At 39.2% G+C, this 18,983-nt stretch overlaps 1 pseudogene across 1 annotated transcript; it reads right to left on the bottom strand.

Moving 5' to 3' along the window:
• Positions 1–4,918: 4,918 nt before the first annotated feature.
• Positions 4,919–17,221, bottom strand: LOC309824976 (small ribosomal subunit protein uS9-like; annotated as a pseudogene). The gene is made up of 2 exons: positions 17,120–17,221; positions 4,919–5,346 (listed from the first exon to the last, which is right to left on the bottom strand). The product of its transcript is annotated as a small ribosomal subunit protein uS9-like (transcript).
• Between the last annotated feature and the right edge of the window lie 1,762 nt (positions 17,222–18,983).

Below are 18,983 nucleotides of genomic sequence, written 5' to 3'. Positions count from 1 at the left end.
TAGATTTTATTATGTACCTAAATACCAATTGTGCTGTCTCTTGGATTTTATTTATGTAGTTTCCATTTCTGTCAATGGCTCATTTATCTTAGAATTCAAGGTTAGATTTACCTTTTACTTTAAACTGTTTGTTAAATCTCTACTAGATAAGAAGCATTGTGCTGGATGCTCGAGGTGACTTAGGCCATTTTCTGCCTTCATGTACAATACTGGACATATCCTAGGTAGAAAGAAATTTACTCTAGAAGGAATTTTCACAGCATTCTCAAGAAAATATTGCCATAATAAATAATTTTCGGTACGTGGCACACAGCTTAAGCACCTTTTCTCTTCTTCCAACCCCAGTGGAAATGAAAAAGCAACAACCTTTATGAATATACTTGAAAATCATCATTGATTGTTTTTATTTTGTCTGTGCCAGATGGTCTGTTGTCTTTTTATCTTTTCAAGGAAGCTGCAAAAGGTTGTAGAAAGATTATTTAACAAGGGCTAAGAAAATCCAATCTGGTCTTGGCTTTGCCTCTAAGCCTTTGATTCAGTGATATCATAGACACTGTTAATAATAATTTCATTCAATGATATAACACTGTGGATCAGATCAGGAGTTTGGATGCATCTGAAAAAAAAACTAGGTAAAGTCTGGAATATAGATTTAGAAATATAACCACCAACTAATTATTACACAGACAAGGATCTGAAATAATAATCTAAGGTAGGCAGGGAAGGACTAAGTAGCATTCTTCTATATAGTGTCCAAGATCTGAGGTTTTGATTCAAGCAAAGTTGGGCATATATTATAGCAAATGAACACAGCAAGTAGTTAATGAAAATCCTATCTTCTTAAGGATGGTCCAGTAGCAGGAAAAAGGAGCCCAGGACTTCATCTTGGTGTCTGGGATTCAAGGGAGAAGATAAATGCAGGAAAAAAAAAAAAAAAAAGAAAGATGGACTATGTAGTACAAAGAATGTGTCATCCAGAGACAAAATGGTGGCAGAGGGTGAAGATTTAGTAAAAGGAGATTGAGAAAACTTCTTTATAGGGCTGCAGAAGCAAAACTGGTCTCATATATTGGGGAGGGATGGGTAAATGATGGTGTATATTAGTTACCTATTGCTGTATAACAAATTACCACAAAATTTACCCGCTTAAAACAATACACACGTATTATTTTCATAATCTCAACGTGCCAGAAATATAAGCAAAGGACTTTGAGCATCTTAGAGTGTCTCAACCGAGATTGCAGTGAAGGTGGTACTCAAAGTTGGGATCTTATCTGAATGCTCAAATGGTAATGACCTGCTACCAAACACCATGGTGTTGGAAGGTTTCAGTTCCTAGAAGGCTGTTGCATTGAGGGCCTCCACTCCTTGCTGCCTGTTGACTGGGGGCCACCCTCAATTCTTTGTTCTGTGTGACTCTCCACTGAGCAGTTCAGAGCATGGCAGCTTGCTTCCTCAAAACCATCAAGGAAAAGTGTCTGCTAGCACAATGTAAGCCAAAATCTTATGCAATTTTTAATGGAAGTGGACTTCATCACTCTTACTGAATTCTGTTTGTTAGCAGCTATCATGGGTCTAGCCCACACTGAAGAAGGGAGGGGATTACATAGGTCATGAATACTAGGAAATGGAGATAATTGGGGGTCATCTTAGAGTCTGTCCACTACAGGGAGCTAACATTTTATTGAGCATCTACTATGTCAAGGTATGACACTCGAACTGTTATGTACAATACTCATTTACTTGGAGGTCCAGCTCTCAAGTTGTGTGGACTTCAGAAGCATGGAAACAGGAAGGATAAAATTGTTAACTGTAATAAAACTTTCCCCCTTTTGTACCGCAGTTTTTTTCAGCTGTAAGAGAACAGGGTCTGGATTAATGACTCATCCAGTTCTTCAGTTTCATCCTTTCAGGGCTTTCCATATGCCTGTCATTGACACCTTTCCCAGTTTTCCAGATTCCTTTTTAATTGTGAAAGCCAACATTATACTCACTTTTTATAAAGCGTTGGCTTGAGTGTGACAAGGTTATAAAGGGTTACTATAGTCTACAAAATGTACCTCAGCACAGCATTTCTGAAAAATAGAACATAAGCCACATTTTTGAACATCAAACAATTTTTCCATTAATTATGAAAATTTACCGTAAAATAAGCCTATTCAAAAAAATTTAAAAAGAAAGGAAAACGATATAAGCAAGAAAGAAGGGATGAGGGAGAAGTGATAAGAGGTAAGGTGGAAGCAACTGAGGTTTATGGAACAATACTGTGTACTGGTCAGGATGTTAAGGGACATTAGACCTTGTAATTTTGTTTTGAAATTTGAGCAATTATTTTTTCAAAGGCTTTCTCATATATTTTATATGCGTCTATTGTCTTCAAAAACTCTGTCCCTGTGTGTTCCTTGCATTTTCTCCAAATTGTCAATTACCATCTCATATCACCCCACTCCCCTCCTCAATCCCTTGAGATTAATTTTGTAGAAAACATATAACATATGCCTTTGATAGCAAGCTCAACCTGTTCATATTTCTGCTCTCCTTAGTAGGAGAAAACATTCCCTCCCAGGATCCCCATGATAACTGGGTTTCAGATCTAATCATGAAAACCAGCAAGGAATTTACTGGTTTGCTGTCTACCTGCTAATGCTGGTTGGAGCTAGAACTGAAATTCAGGTGATGTAGATTGTGATTCTCATCTTTCATGAATCAGTGATGGTTCCAATTTGTGTTAGTACAGCCCTTCTCCACTGGGTCAGCAGCCTGTCTGGATTCAATCACAGTTTCTAGCCTGGGTTTGACTCAGTAGCTCAGTATAGACACACTTCAATGCATGGTCTTTTACTGCTCTAAGGCCAGTTTCAAATAAATAACTGGCTAAATGATTTCCAGATGCTAAAATAAAAACTATACAGATGCAAATATATTACATTTAATTTCAAGGCTGTTTAGGGTTTTTACTGTGCCTAGAGAAGGCAGCTATAAAAAATGCACATCACTTTAGCAGAGCACACTTCATCAATTACACCATTAACAATAACAATGTGGGAAATAAAGAGTGAAATTGAGTATAATAAAGCAATGAAGTAAATGAATATAAACAAGAAATGGAAATCTCCAAGCAATGAATTAATATTGAATCATAGCTACCCAGAGTACTGTTCTGGTCTTTCTTGAAAATATGATGGTTCTGACTACCAATCAACAGGATTTTTAATCACTTTTCTCATAAGCAAGTTTTGGGACTTGTGCAACCATGCTCCTTTTGCCCTGTTCTCCTTATAACCCATGGTACACTCTCCCAAGATGGCTCTATGAGGGGTAGTTCATGGAATAAGGAGCTCTCCTGTCAATCAGCCCCAAAACATTGGGTTCATTAGCACCACTCACACTGTATCTCAGCACTCGTATAATGCTGGGTGAAAATGGATTAGTCATCTCCAAGGTTACATGACTGAATGTACAAGTGGGCACAAAAAAGGGGAGAAGTTAGGGTACAGATCTGTCCTCACCGTAGCTGAAATGACATCCAATCAGAAATTGCCCACTGTATTTAAAAACATGTAAATCGACACTCAGACTAGGTGGCATTGGAGGAAGGCCTCTAGATATACAACATCCCAGAAAGAAATTAAAGTGAGAGTTTCACGAAAATCAGATTGATAATTTGTTTATGGAAGCCATGACCTTAAAAATGACATGATCTCATTATGTGTAAGGTTTTAAACTATGAATTCATGATGTTTCTTGGGAAGGTAGAAAGGAGAACTATGTCATTGAATGGGTCTATAAAAAATTTTAAAAATAGGACATTTAAATTAATTCAAAAATCCTTTAAGAGGAGAAAAGTAGATCGTAAAGAAGAGAAAAATAATCTAGCTTCATGTGAATTCATTTGATAAACTAAGAATGCTGAGTCAACTGTCTTTTTATAGCAATTCTTGTAAAGTCATGAATAATAATGGAAACCCTTTGGTTCCAAACACATCACTTGACCAATAGGCTAAAATAACCATGAAGAGAGAAATCCACAAAGTTTAGTGAGGGGAGTGGGAGTGAATACAAATTTGATTCCATCAGAGCTGAAGCAGAGAGAATCTCTTAACAGTCGTGTCAGTATGATAGTGTGGACGAGGTACCTCTCCACACATACCTAAGATGGGAGGAGCTAGATACAAAGGTGCTGCAGCTGTCCTTTCATCCTTGTAGGTTTTAACTTGAACTTGAAGCTTTCTCTCTCATTAGATTTCCATCTCATTGCTTCTGTATCTGTATGTTCCCATTCAGCCTGGCTTCAAGTTGGCAATTTATGGTCTTGTTTTTTTAACTCAGTAACTTCCCTTTAGTCTCCAGGTCTACCCATCTCCTTCAACCCTTCTCATTAAAGCCCAGAGACCAGTGAACTCTGCCTCAGTATCCAGTACTGGCTCCTGATCCTGACTTCAACACCCCAGTCCTCAGTTTGTCTAAATGGAGGGACTGTATATATTCCTGCAGAACCAATTTGTGAGACCAAAGCAAGTTGTCCCGGATATAGCATAATCTCTGAAGATTCCACTGGTACATGTCTCTTTGTGTTGTGCCTCATTGCATCTGAGAAAGTAAGATGGGTCATCAACAGCTCTACTGGAACCACCAGAGAAAATTCAGCCGGGGTTCTTGCCCATGCCACATCTGCTTAAACTGGCATGTATAATCCAGAAATACTGCTTCAGTGTGTGTAGCCAGTGTTTCCTCAGTACATAAAGGTTGTAGGTTTCATTAAGTTGGACTAGGTGAACTCCCTTGAATAGACCATCCAAGACATCTACCTTACTGCAGAAACAATGCTAGCTCCTTGTACTTTTTTTTTGTTTTAAACTTCAAATCCTACAACCACTGTTTATTATAAAGGTGATCCTTGATCCTCATGATGGGTTCATCAGTAGGATTTCTGGTAGTGAGCACAGGCACCAGGACCTACAAACATTTTGGATTCACAGTAATGAGGATCAGCTGCCAGCAGGATCTAGTCATACAGGGTGAGGATGTCTTTGATCTCCACCTTGGAAGCCTCATCCATGTATTTCTGGTAATAGGCCACCAGGGCTTTGGTGAGGGACTGGTAGATTGTGTAAATCTGGGCCATGTGACCACCACCCTTCACTGAGACTCAGATGTCCACCCTAGAAAATTACTCCTTGCCCAGAAGCAGAACAGCCTTCAGTAGCTTATACTGCAGTGTGCATGGCTTGATCATCTCCAGGGGTGCCGTTCACCCTGATGAGGCCATTGCTCCATTTGCAGTGTGCCATGGCTATGGCCATCTTCTTGCTTGCATCTGAAGATCTGCACCAACTGCAGAGGGCCCTTGGATCACAGGGCTGCTGGTGTAGACAAGAGCTCCTCACCTCATAGTGCTGTAACCAGAAAAGTGTTACATGTACACATCTTTTGCTTGCATATTTTCTATCCTGCACTTGCTCTCCAACTTTGCCTTATGTCTCCCAGACTCCAGGAAAGAATTCAACTGTTGAGGTTGAGGGGAAGCCAGGAAGCATGGTGTAACAATCACTGGGCAACAAGTGAGGAGACCTGGTTTCCAGACCTACAGATGCCACAAACTAGCTGTGTGACCTTGAGAAAGACACCTAGGTCAGGTGACTCACTTACAAAATCAACAAGTTAGTCTCAGTCAACAAGGCTCTCCTTATAGCTCTAACTTCCAATGGGTTTTATCAGAGAAGATCTAGTATTTTGCTGTATTTAAGAATCTGTGTTTTCCAAATTCTAACTGGATGGATCAAAAGTGACAGGAACTTAGCTGAAGTTCTAGTGAAAGAATCTTTGCATCTTTGCCTGTAGTTTTCTCTCCCTAACTTTGTTCCCACCACAAAACTAAAGAAAAACAAAATATCAGTGGTTTATTTTCACATCTATGAAGAAGAAGCTTCCAAGAGACTTTCCATTCGTGCATTCAGATTTATTGCACTACGAACCAGTGGGCTCCCGCTGCATTTATTTAAACTTCTGTCACTATAATTGTGAATATAGCCAGAGGTCTCCTGTGAACTGTGAGAAGAAATGCTGAATGGCAACAAAAGTAAACAAAGCAACATCTTACTTTCTATTCTCCTGGCTGCACCAGTGGTTTTTAATGACATAAGAAATACCCAGAAGCTACAGTTGAGTTAAGCATGAGCATAAATAAAGTGACAATGCAGCAAGCTAAAATGCTCATATTCTAAATTCTAAAATCAGATTCCTTTCTCTCCAGGCAACCTTCAAGCTGAAGTTATATTTCTTCCCCCCTTACAAAATTTATTTCACCAGATTTCTTTTCCAAAATGGAAACTGTAGCTCAGGAAACAGAGTGGACCTTGGGTGAAGTTCATCTTATGTCCACTCCCTTCCATCTCTTCTGTGCCCTTTGACCCTGAAATAGGCTCTTTTCTCATCCTCCCCAGGAACAGAGCATCTTCAGGATCTCTCAGGTCCCAAAGTAAGGCCAGTAACTAAGGATTACAACAGTCCTAAATATGGAATAATGTAAATGGTTGCTCTCTTTTTGGTATATGTAGCTTATCAATAGAGTGATCAGGGAACTGACCGGTTCTAACTATTCTAACTGGCATTTTATCACAGTTAGAGCTAGGGTTGTCCAAAGTCTAGGGGAGGTGGTAGGAGCTGTAGTGAATAGGTATCTCTAAGTTACAGTGGCAACACACACACAGTGCATCAGGTGAGACATGAATTGGGGCAGGTCACCTGAGATTCAGGTAAACAATTGTTATGAAAACCTGGATCAGATTGGCATCAATGAGATTCTGAATGAAGATGCCACTGGCATATGAAGCAGGGGATTAGGATCAGGGAACTAGACTTCTAACCACATCTCCAGCACTGATTAACTTTTTGGCTTCAGGAGAAAATTTTCATTTTTTCTGAATCTGTTTTCTCATCTGAAAATATATTCATTTGGTTATTTATCCAAGTAAATTTCCATTTAATATTTTTTGTGTGTGTGTGGTACACGGGCCTCTCACTGCTATGGACTCTCCCGCTGCGGAGCACAGGCTCCGGACACACAGGCTCAGTGGCCACGGCTCACGGGCCCAGCCCCTCCGCGGCATGTGGGATCTCCCAGGACCGGGGCACGAACCCATGACCCCTGCATCGGCAGGCGGACTCCCAACCACTGCGCCACCAGGGAAGCCCTTAATATTGTTTTAAAGAGTGAATAGTTGTAATTTACAGGCAAAGGGAAGAACAAGAGAAAAGAAACATGGAAATCTGAAAACACTCAGCAAGTTAAAAACCAGAAAATAATATGACCAAACTGCATGAACTTAAGAGCGAGGCAGATGAAGCTGGAACTATTTGTTGACAGAGTTGTGAAGAAGCTTTCATGTCATATTGTGGCATCAGAACCATGTAGACTAGGCAATGGAGACACACTGACTGTTTTTAAGTAGGGAAATGGCGTGATCAGGGGCGTGGTTTGCTTTATTTCTTGGAGTATGAATAATGCTATGTCTCTTTTTAATATTGAAGTTTATTTACTTAAGCCTCCATTTCTCAGATAAGCAGGGACTCCAACCTTTTTCTCTAGATCTCCACCCTACTTCCACCAATAGTCTAAGACTAGTCTAAGAATTATATAACTAACTGCAAAGAGAATAATCATGATCCTAAACAATGGACTACAGGCCAAGAGGGGGGGAAATGAGATCTGTTTTCTGCTGCTTCTGCTTCTGTCACTGACGTTGTTGAAAAGTGGCTTTCTCATTTAGAGAAGTGGCTTCTTTATTGTTTTTTTAAATAAATAAATTTATTTATTTATTTTTGGCTGCGTTGGGTCTTCGTTGCTGCTTGCAGGCTCTCTACTCTTCGTTGCAGTGCGCGGGCTTCTCATTGTGGTGGCTTCTCTTCTTGCGGAGCACTGGCTCTAGGGGCATGGGCTCAGTAGTTGTGGCTCGTGGGCTCTAGAACGCAGGCTCAGTAGTTGTGGCACACTAACTTAGTTGCTCCGCAGCATGTGGGATCTTCCTGGACCAGGGCTCGAACCCGTGTCCCATGCACTGGCAGGCGGATTCTTAACCACTGCACCACCAAGGAAGTCCCATAAGTGGCTTCTTTAAATCTGATATTTTCCCTGCTCACTGCTGCAAGGATCACATTGCTTGATCTAAAATGTTTTGTTTTTTTTTTTAAGTGGAAAACAGTGGAGGTTTCTGTCCAAGTTATGGTGACCTCATGTAGACAGGGAGCTCTACACCACCGTTACCCTGATCTTTCAAATCCAATTATTTTTATTTGTTTACACAGTCACTTCCCCAGATCTCCCAGGAAAGTTGTATCAGAACAAGTTCTGGTATCTACACTAGACCCACAAATTCCCTTTGACCTTCTTATTTTGTCTTTTGAGTCTCAAAGTCCCTTCTCGTATTCATTCCAAGTCCATACCTATTTTCTATTACAGAAAGAGAGACATTTCTTTGTGGAGAAAAATCATGCTGTGTTACCACTGTATTTTAGATAACAGCCTGGAACAATTTCTCAAAGTGAAAGCAACCTGCACAAAAATTACATGGGGATGACTAATCAAAGAAATATAGATTGCTTAGATTACTGGGTCACTTCTAGACCCAATAAATGGGACTAAAAATGGGCTAGAAATCTGCATTTTTCAACACATTCTTCCAATTCTTCCAATGGTTTTTTCCAAAAGTATGAGAACCACTCGCAGAGCTGTTGAGGATAAATAGACCAGAAGGACACCAGAAGTGGGAGACTGATTAAGAAGTTATTGTAATCATATAGACAAGCAATTATGAGGGTTATTACTGTGATAAAGATTGTGGTCAAGGAGGAGAGGGAGGCATGCATGAGAATCATTTCAGATGTAGATTTCAGAGATGCATTTCATCCGTTGGTAGCATTCAGATTGGAATCAAGTTGATCCAGCTTATAAGTGTGTATGAGGTCACCACTCTTACGAATGGTTCTCCCTGCAAATTCCTCAGCTACTTTGCTTGCTGACTGGGCACAATGCACCTGCGTCCAACTGATTCAGCATTTCTACAGAATGGGGGCTTGGAAGTAGTTTTGGTTACACTTTTGATCATGCTTCAACTACTTTATTTTACACTCATAAGCACTAACACAAGCAGCTGGGATATAAAAGGAAGGCATCAAGGTGGATGGATGTTAGACAGACCCTATGCTGGGATAGCCAACAGGAGCAAGCCGACCACTGTCCACTTGAGATGCGAACACACATTTTGCAATTCATTCTGTTACCACATGACCCTGCCAGGTCCTGAGGGCAGCTTCCTGAAAACTCAGAAACCCTAAGTGTATTGCCATGAGTCCTCTTGTGCTTTTGAATCTTCAGTCTAAAACCACCAGAGTATATTCAAGGGATCAGCAGAGATGAAGACATGAAAGAACAGAAAATCAAATGTCACACATTAAAGCAGTAATCCCCACACTCTGTTTTAAGGGACACTACCTTTCAGGGGTTCAGTAGGTTTGTCTCAACAGCAAACACAATAAAGTAAATTGGTCAAATACAGGTTTGAGTGTTAACCAACTCTCTCTACCTCACAACTACCTAGAACCGCTAACACAATAACGTGCACAGAAGCTGTAGGGTAACACTTGGGAATACACACCCTGGAGCAGGAACGCTGAGGTTCAGATCCTAATTGGGCCACTTACAAGGGTATCAGTCCTCTTTGTGCTTCAGTTTCCCTGTCTGTAAATGACAAGGAATAATCATACCTGACTCACAGAATTGTCAGGAAAATTAAATGAGATAATGAATGAAAGGGCGAGGGCAATGCTTGGCACATGGCAAGTACTCCATAAAACAAGCTTAAAAAAGAAACCAACAAACAAGAGGGCAAGTAGCACTTTGTGAACTGACTTGACCTAAAATGATTTAGGGAGTGATACAGGATGGTTATATCTTTGGCTACCATTTGAACTCCATAGATCTGACCATATTTCTTGGAATCTTGGAAGTTGATCAGGGAGAGAAAAACGTCAAAATGCTCTTCATTCATATATATTTTTCTTCTGGAGAACTTATTTTTCTGATTTCTAAGTCAGAGACTGTGGTTTGAACAAGATTGGGATGTCTATAGGTAAACATGAAAGTCTATAGTTTTTTTCTCTACTGAGATCATAAGAAAAAGAATAAAGTCTATTCCCCTGTATTTCTGACACTGGGCATTAGTGCCTCGACTATTGGAAAATTAAATAAATGCTTACTGAATAAATTTCCTTATAGATATCTCCTTAAGCAATTTGAGTAATGAGAGAAGAATTTGCTGTTCAGGTTATTTGCGTAAAAATAAAACTGAAACTCCTAGGTGAATGGCTCACAAACCATGATCTATGGACCACTGGCAATCCGAAGTGAATTCCTTGCTTGGGTGACAACTTGAGAGATCTCAGAGTAAACCAGATTGTCAAATAATGTTGCCTACAGGAACCTGACATAAAAATGTGTGATTCCTATTAAATATCAGCCTTCTGTCTCTATTGGAAAACCCACTGCAGGAAAATATACTGTGACAAAACAACCTTTTAGTCAGTGTATGAATAGTCAATTATTAGGAATCTCTGGATGTCTGTAGCATAGGTAAAGTTACGTTAATTTATGTGAAGCAGTAGTTTTCAACTGTGTCTACATTTTAGAATCATAAGGATGGGGAGATGGGGGAAAGGCTTTATAAGTAATCATACTCCAATAAAGATGTTTAAAAAAAAGTAATCATAGGGTCCCAAACTCAGAGATTCTAATTTCGTTTGTTATAATTATATTAAATAACTTGTTTGTGTCATGTTTCACAGAATATTCGAAGGTAAGTAGCCATTTTCTCTAAAGGGAAGATTGACAGAGACTATCCAGGAGAATTTTAATAGAAAAGTTGGTAAGAAGAACATGAGAATACTTATGAACACCCAGTGGGTGGACTGCAAGTGGCACTTCTAGAAGTGGGGACAAGAATGAAAACTAGGAGGTAGAGGCATAGAAAACACAATCTTCCTATGTCTCTTTTTTGCCAAAGGCAGTTAAGGGTGTTCCTGGCAATGAGCCCTGGTAGAAGAGCAATGATGATGACAATGATAATGATGATGATGAATATAATGAGGCGAGTTAACAATTATCAAGTTCCCTCTATATAGTGGGAACTGGAGTTTTTCTTATTCAATTCTTACAACATTTCTAAGAAACAGATATCGAATGAGCATATCCAGTTTCCAGTACATACTAGTCACTATAATTTTTCTCCTCTCCCTTGTAGAAACAATTTGGGATACTTTGATCTTTAATAACTGTTGAAACCAAGAGTCAACCAGATGAAAAATTAATGGACTTTCTTGGGAAATTAAAAGCTGGTTCAATTATAAAAATTGTTTTTCTAACTACATTTCCTTGATGCTCCAGAAGACATGACTGAAAGACAGATACACACACACACACACACACACACACACACACACACACACCCCTCTCTTGTGAACTATTGACATTGTTATTTATGAAAGCCCTCAGGAAGAAGTCAAAGAATTCTTTTTCTAGTTGCCTGGATTCCAGGTGCTCTCAAAATTAGAAAGATGTTCAGCTACACCAAGCATGCGAGGCACTGACCCAGTATCATGTGGAACCCGGTGGTCAACCAGAACACCTGAAGTGAGGTTTGAATCCAGATGGCCAGAATGATTCACTTTAGGGAAAGGCATTCTGGCTTATGTCTAATTGTTAATGTCTTTATATAGTTATCATAGTAGTTAAAAGTTCTCAATTATTTTCTGAAAACTTTGTGTGAAGGGAGCAATGCCTGAAAGTTTGTTCATTTTGCCTCTGAATCACACAGACCTTCCAGACAATCCATTTAGGAAACGTTTCTTAATTTTCTCACTTACCACTTTTGGATAATATAAAATAAATCTGTGCTCGGCTTTTGCCAAGACAATGCACTGAGGGCTACCAGTGTTCCCTGGGAATCATTACTTTGTTTTGGTTTGCTTGGGTTCAGACCCCTTGAGATGGCCCTTGAGTTTCAGGTTCATTTAAACTGCTGAGTTGGGCCTGGTTTCCATCTGCAACCATAAAATTTATTTGAATTTCTCCAAACTCAGCCCAGGTTTGCTGAAAACTCATCTAAGCATTGGCTAGGGTTCATTGAGAGGTTTGCAGATCTACTTGATTATTTAGCTGTTCAGAACCCCAATTTTCAAATTGCCAGGTGAGAACTTTACCTGGTTGGAAATACTCTCATCTGGAGGTACTTGCTAGCTATTCAAGCCCAAGTCTAAAAGCTGCATTTTTTTAAGTGTTAAGATATCTGAAAGGCAAATACATGTCTCCAAATCTCAGAATGCTTCTTGAATTTTTCCCCAAATGAATAGTAAAAACATACATTTATTAAACCCTTCTTGTATAGAGCATGTGCCTTTATTCCCTGCTAGGGTCTCCTTTTTCATTGGAAATTACTGAGATATGCTTTCCAACTGACTCATGTGAATTACAATTTAGCAAATGTGAATGAAGTGGGAAAGTGTCCTGATTTCAAAATCATTTAGAGACTAAAGAGTGGGTGGAGACAGTGGTACATGTGGAAGTATATGTGTGCCAGTATGGGTGGACGGATGCAGCTTTATAATTAAAGGCAGAAGAATGGATGATGGAATACATTTTTGAGTTATGGAGGGACATGCAGGGCAGTTTCTAGTGAAGTGTTGTGTCACAGATGAAAAAAAATTAGTTCCAAAATTTCAGAAGATTTAATACAATTTAAAAATTTGTCTTTTCAAATAAATTTTAGGAACAGTGACTAATTTTATTTTTTCTCCCCCTCCTTCCTCCAACAAGCCTTGCTAAATCTAACTTAAACTCAGATACTTCAGAATGATTTATATCCAAGACATTGTCATTATTTTAAAACATGTTCTTCACTTGTAATAACTTTTGGAATACTGCTAATCAGCTACTGTTTCTGCATATCCAGACCGATACATATGGCTAAAATAAAAACTACAATTACGATTTAAAATTAGTTTGAGGGGCTTCCCTGGTGGCGCAGTGGTTGAGAGTCCACCTGCCGGTGCAGGGGACACGGGTTCGTGCCCTGGTCCAGGAGGATCCCACATGCCGCGGAGCGGCTGGGCCCGTGAGCCATGGCCGCTGAGCCTGCGCGTTCGGACCCTGTGCTCCTCAACGGGAGAGTCCACAGCAGTGAGAGGCCCATGTACCGCAAAAAAAAAAAAAAAAAATGAGTTTGAAATAATTATAGCTAACATTTTAAAAGATCATTCTGATGGATCTCTAGTAAAATTCAGGTTTGATGGTGCCAATATCTAATTTTACTTTGTCACTAAAAATTCCAATTAGGTATCATTACTATAAATTTCACAGTCCAATAATAATTATATGAAAACAATTAGAAAATAAGGCAAAAATTAGAAGGTAAGGTAATGAGTTACATGGATAATAGATTATTTTATTTAATTATTTTCTGGTACAGAGAAACCATTTCTCTAAATGTGCTTATAACACAAAACTGGCATATATACATATTGTTACAATTTTACACAGTCCATCCTGGTGAATATTCCAGGTACAGTTAGAGACACCTTTTAGAGGTTTCATAATTCTGCTATTTTTGTTGTTGTTGTTGTTGTTCTTTTGCGGTACGCGGGGCTCTCACCGCTGCGGGCTCTCCCGTTGCGGAGCACAGGCTCCGGACGCACAGGCTCAGCGGCCATGGCCCACGGGCCCAGCCGCTCCGCGGCATGTGGGATCCTCCCGGACCGGGGCACGAACCGGTGTCCCCTGCATCGGCAGGCGGACTCCCAACCACTGCGCCACCAGGGAAGCCCAATTCTGCTAATTTTTATCTTCTCTATGAAACTTAAAAATGTTTGCTACTTACAAAGTGCATATTAGTCCCAATGATTCACACATAAAAATTCACTATTAAATCACGGCATACTCTATGAAGCCTGTCTTCAATGGTAGTTCTGATTCTAGAGAAAAGGTATTTTTCGTGGCATAATTATTTTCATCTATTTGGCCTCACTACCCACAGCTGGTGGACGCATCCACGGCTAGATTCCATGCCTTTGCCGTAGACCAGAATAATCCACTGATTTCCTTGGGCACTTTGGAAATTAAAGGCGTTGTCTAACATTTTCATTCCTGATCTGGCTTGTAATCACTGCCCTCCTGGTTTGTGTGATGCTCCTCAAACGAATGCAGACCTCAGGTCATTTAACCCTTCCCAGCTTAGCCACCTCTGGATGCTTGCCACCCACAGTCTACCCCCCAAGACAGGGACCTACAGTGCTCCATTTTTTTAAGCTAGTTTAAATGTGAACTCACTTGCACCAAAAGAGATTAGGGAGATGTCTGAGATTAAAAATGTCAAAGGCGTTATCTTTGTCTCAAAACGTGTATAACTGCTAAAGGACCTAGCTGGAAAGTATTTAAGCAAAGAGGAAAACAATCCACAATATTTGTGTCTGGTCCTTTAATCTTGTCTTTATCATTCCAGGAAAAAAAATAGATAAGAATTATATTTTAAGAAATCTGTGTGTAAAATTCAGGGTTACTGAATATGCTTATCTCATAAAGATACTTCTAGAAGTTCTAAACACAAAAGTAGATGTTTCCTCTGAAACAAAGGTTTTAATTTACAAGTTTTTTAAGGTTATAAAAATTTATTTGCATATTAAAAAGCCTCTAGTTTGGCCGACCTTTTAAGGAGTTATATACATTCTGTATTCATCAAACATTTATTCATTCCATCCATGATTTAGTCAATGTTATGGGTTAGATTATGTGTGTCCCCCCTGCCACCCCACTCAAAATTCATGTGTTGAACGTCCTAACCCCCATTTCCTCAGAATGCGACTGTATTTGGAGACAGCCTTTTTACAGAAGTAACTAAGTTAGTATGAGGTTGTTAGGGTGGACCCTATTCTAACCTGAGTGGTGTCCTTATAATAAGAAGAGGTACGGACGCAGACATTCATAGTAGGACAATGGTGTGAAGAGACAAAGGAAGAAGATGGCCGTCTATAAGCCAAGGAGAGAGGTCTGGAACATGTCTTCCCTCACAGCCCTTGGAAGGAACCAAACCTCCTGCCACTGTGGTCTCAGACTTCTGGCCTCCAGAACTGTGAGAAAATCAATTTCTGTTATTTAAGCCACTCAGTCCACAGTACTTTGTATAGCAGCCCTAGCAAATTAATACAATCAATGAAACTGCATTGGGCAATCAACCATATGGAAGGTGTGCTAGGTCAAGTTGTAAAAAGAATGCCAAGAAGATTTTAAGAGCTAGGGATACCAAACACTGATACACAAAAATGAGACAGTGAAGGGGAAAGTGATGTGGTGGGGAATGGAAGGGAAGCCACATTTGTGGAATAGCTGTAGATGGCAGCCCTCTGCAAATTGTTTGACGTGGGTAACCCAATATAGAACATACCAACGACCCAAGGAAGCTAAATGGTCCTAATGATAGTGGTGAATACAGAAGGTCTCTTGGCCAACCTCACACAGAAATACAGGAATTCTTTTTAAATCTCTCTCTTTCATTTCCTTAAGGAGGAAAGAAGATCCAGGGTGAGGAGGGAGCAGCTGACTCGAATTTGCCATCTCGGTCCTTGTGATTTCTGTACAGGAGCATCTTCCAAGTTGATGGAAGGGCTGGGTGGCCTTGAAGATTCTCTCATTTTTTATGATGTACAGGGTGTGTCCAGAGATGATTTCTTTTCTAATAATTAAGTAATAATGTTTTCCTTTGGCCACAGAGTATTTCCTCCTTTTACTGCTGTATTTGCCCCCAAAGGCCATTTCAACAAAGAAGGGAGGTGACATCTTTCATCACCTGCATGGACTAGGTGTTCTCCTGACAAGTCCACTTATAGAATGGATGCAGTCTGGCCTCTTCTCTAGTACCCTCAGCAGTCAAGTTGTCTTAGTTAATTCTCTCTGCAGCCTTCTAAAAATTGTTCAGTCTCTCTTTTATAGGCAAGATTAAGATCATATTTTAAGTAAATAGCAGAATCTGGATTTGAACTCAGAATTCTGTGAATTCCCAACACCTATCCTCTGTCCACTCCCTGCAGTGGTGGAAAGTGGGTAGAATTCTGGCCATTTAAATGAGCATAAGGCTATTGATCCCACAACAATATTTTAATCGAATAGGATTCAACTACACTGTGTGTTAGAATCACCTGAAGAACTTTTAAAAGCACAAATGACCAGGACCACGTCCCCAAAGATTTGGTTTCAGCTGGTTTGAGGTGAGCCAAGCATCAACACTTTTATAGGTTCCTAGAAAATTCTAATAAACATTCAGTGTTGAGAACTTCTACCATAAACAGAAGCTCTACACTATTGGGGGAAGATAGGAATAGGATATTTCCTTAAATTTTCAAAGCAAATGAAATCTGTTAAATAGAACTTTTATAATTAGCTGAAGAGTTTTGACTGATTTAATAGAAATATACAAGGAAGGGACTTCCCTGGTGGCGCAGTGGTTAAGAATTTACCTGCCAATTTAGGGGACATGGGTTCAAGCCCCCCGGGAAGATCCCACATGCCACAGAGCAGCTAAACCTGTGCACCACAACTACTGAAGCCCCTGCACTGCACCTACTGAAGCCCGCGCGCCTAAACCCGTGCTCCACAACAAGAGAAGTCACCGCAGTGAGAGGCCTGTGCACCTCAGTGAAGAGTAGGAGCCGCTCGCCACAACTAGAGAAAGGCTGCACACAGCAACGAAAACCCAATGCAGCCAAAAATAAATTTAACAAATATATATATATACAAGGAAGTAAAAGACAGAAATCAACACACAACTGGACATTTTTTCTCAGAATATTCAATTTGTAGACATTATTAATCATTGTTATTAATTTTTAAAAATATTTATATCTTTGTCAAACCCCAGAAAAAATACTTAGAAAATCAAAACCCAGATATGTATGATCCGTAGCTAAAATATATGTCTTTGTTCCTATAAATTTTACTTCTTCAGAAATAATTAGAAACCTCTTGCTGAGAAATTTGTACAGCCTGTCTTAAGGTCCTTCATCAAGATACAGTCCATCCTACTGCCCAGTTCTTTCTCATTGTTCCAGATCCAGACTGTTCATCTGATGCTTCGCTGAGAACTAAATGTTTTCTTTCTTCCTTAGGCTTCAAGATTGAAGTCATGGTTTCACTATTTGAAAAATGCTAAACTCAAGCTGAACATGGATTTTAGTTCCACTGCCATGTTTAAACATTTTTTGATAGAAAAAGCTTTATTGCCACTGATTCAAAGCCACAAACATGTTTTGAATCCAATTCAATATACTTCTTATTTGTTTCTGATTTTCTTTTTTTTCCCCTTTTAATTATTATTAGAAGGTATAAATTTCCAGAAAAGCTTGGTCCTGACAAGGCTCCATTATTTGCACATGACAAGGTTTATCAAAAACAGTTGGATTTTTCTCAGAAGGCTTTTATGTTTCCTCCATAAAATATAAATAAATGAAAAGGATTAGACTGAGGAAACGGAATAATTCATCACCAATGTGAAACAGTCAACCGGTTGCAGATGGATAAACTGAAGAACTTGGGACACTGCTCCAGGCAAGAAAACCCTCTTCCCTGTGCCAATAAGACATCTTTAACTTCAATAAAGTAACAGGACCTGTTTTGTGGTTTGTGATGTCATTTTAATTTATTAACCTTCTTTTGTTTTTTAGCATTTAGTATATACATCTAAAGCTGGTTTTGACTCTTTAAAATCTATCATATTCTAACGTTGACTCAAAGCTATAGTAGTTTCCTCTCTCTCCCCTGCCCTTTTTTTCCCTCCTCTCCTTCCCACCCCCAAAAAACGGAAAAAATAAAACAATATGAAAACATACAAAACACTGGCCACTGCAAAGGCCGTGGCTCTGAGCTGCCTAAAACACCATGTTTAGCAGATTTTGTATTTCAAAACCAATAATTACTAATTTAAGAAAACATTCACTTTTATGTGCATAAATGTTATTTCTCCCTACCCAGACAAAATCACATATTTTAGCTAGTTTAACCTAAAATATAATACAATTACTTTGGTTTATAGATCTGTCTGTAATATTGTCTGCACTGCTCACCATGCAGCCTCATTCTTGGTGAAATAGAGATTCATGGCACAATTTCCCCTTAAAATCTGTCTGAACTTTCGGAAATAAGAGACTTTTCAAGTCCCATATTCTTTCCCTGCACTTCCATTCATATCTAATAATAATAGAGTGCTTTATAGTATATAAATCATATTTCTGTTTAAAAGTGACCTTCTCCATGACCTTTTTGTCTCTGCCTGTCAGCACGTATTCTTCTAGTAATAATAAGCTCTAGCCAGGAACGAGGACTCAAAATTAGACTGATTCCAGGAACCGCCCTTATGAAGGCTGGGATATGGCTTATTTTGAAGTTAAATAATTTACCAATTTTCCCCCAAAGTAGACGTGAACAGGATGAGTCATTTTAAAAAGAGAAAATTTTACTGATAGTTTTGAAAAGGAGAAGAAAAAGCCAATAGTTTGCAGTTTCAGAGAGCCCCCTGAAAATGACGAAGTACATTTACATCATTTTTTGTTACAACCAAATTGGGAATCTATTATTTCCTTTTAATTCTAGCACGGTTCTTAGAAGCCAAAGACATTAGAACCTTAGTTGGCTATCTTTTCACCTGGAATTCTTTTGATCCTAGAATTCTTCAAAATTTAAAATACTATACTATAATGATTCGTTTTAGCAGGACACATTATATACTGAACCAACACTTTTTCAAGGTGTATTAACATTCAATTACCAAGCTTAATACAAACACCCTAGGCACACAAGTTTCTAATTTTAATATCTTCCCCCAAAAAAGGTTTCCCTTATGGCTGTCACAACTATATTATTTATTTAGAGAAAAAGGATACAAGCTAGACCC

The sequence above is a fragment of the Grampus griseus genome (assembly GCF_964374135.1).
Source record: "Grampus griseus genome assembly, chromosome: 7".
NCBI lineage: Eukaryota > Metazoa > Chordata > Mammalia > Artiodactyla > Delphinidae > Grampus > Grampus griseus.
The sequence above is the reverse complement of the archived record's forward strand: the minus strand, read 5'-3'. Positions and strand labels throughout refer to the sequence as shown.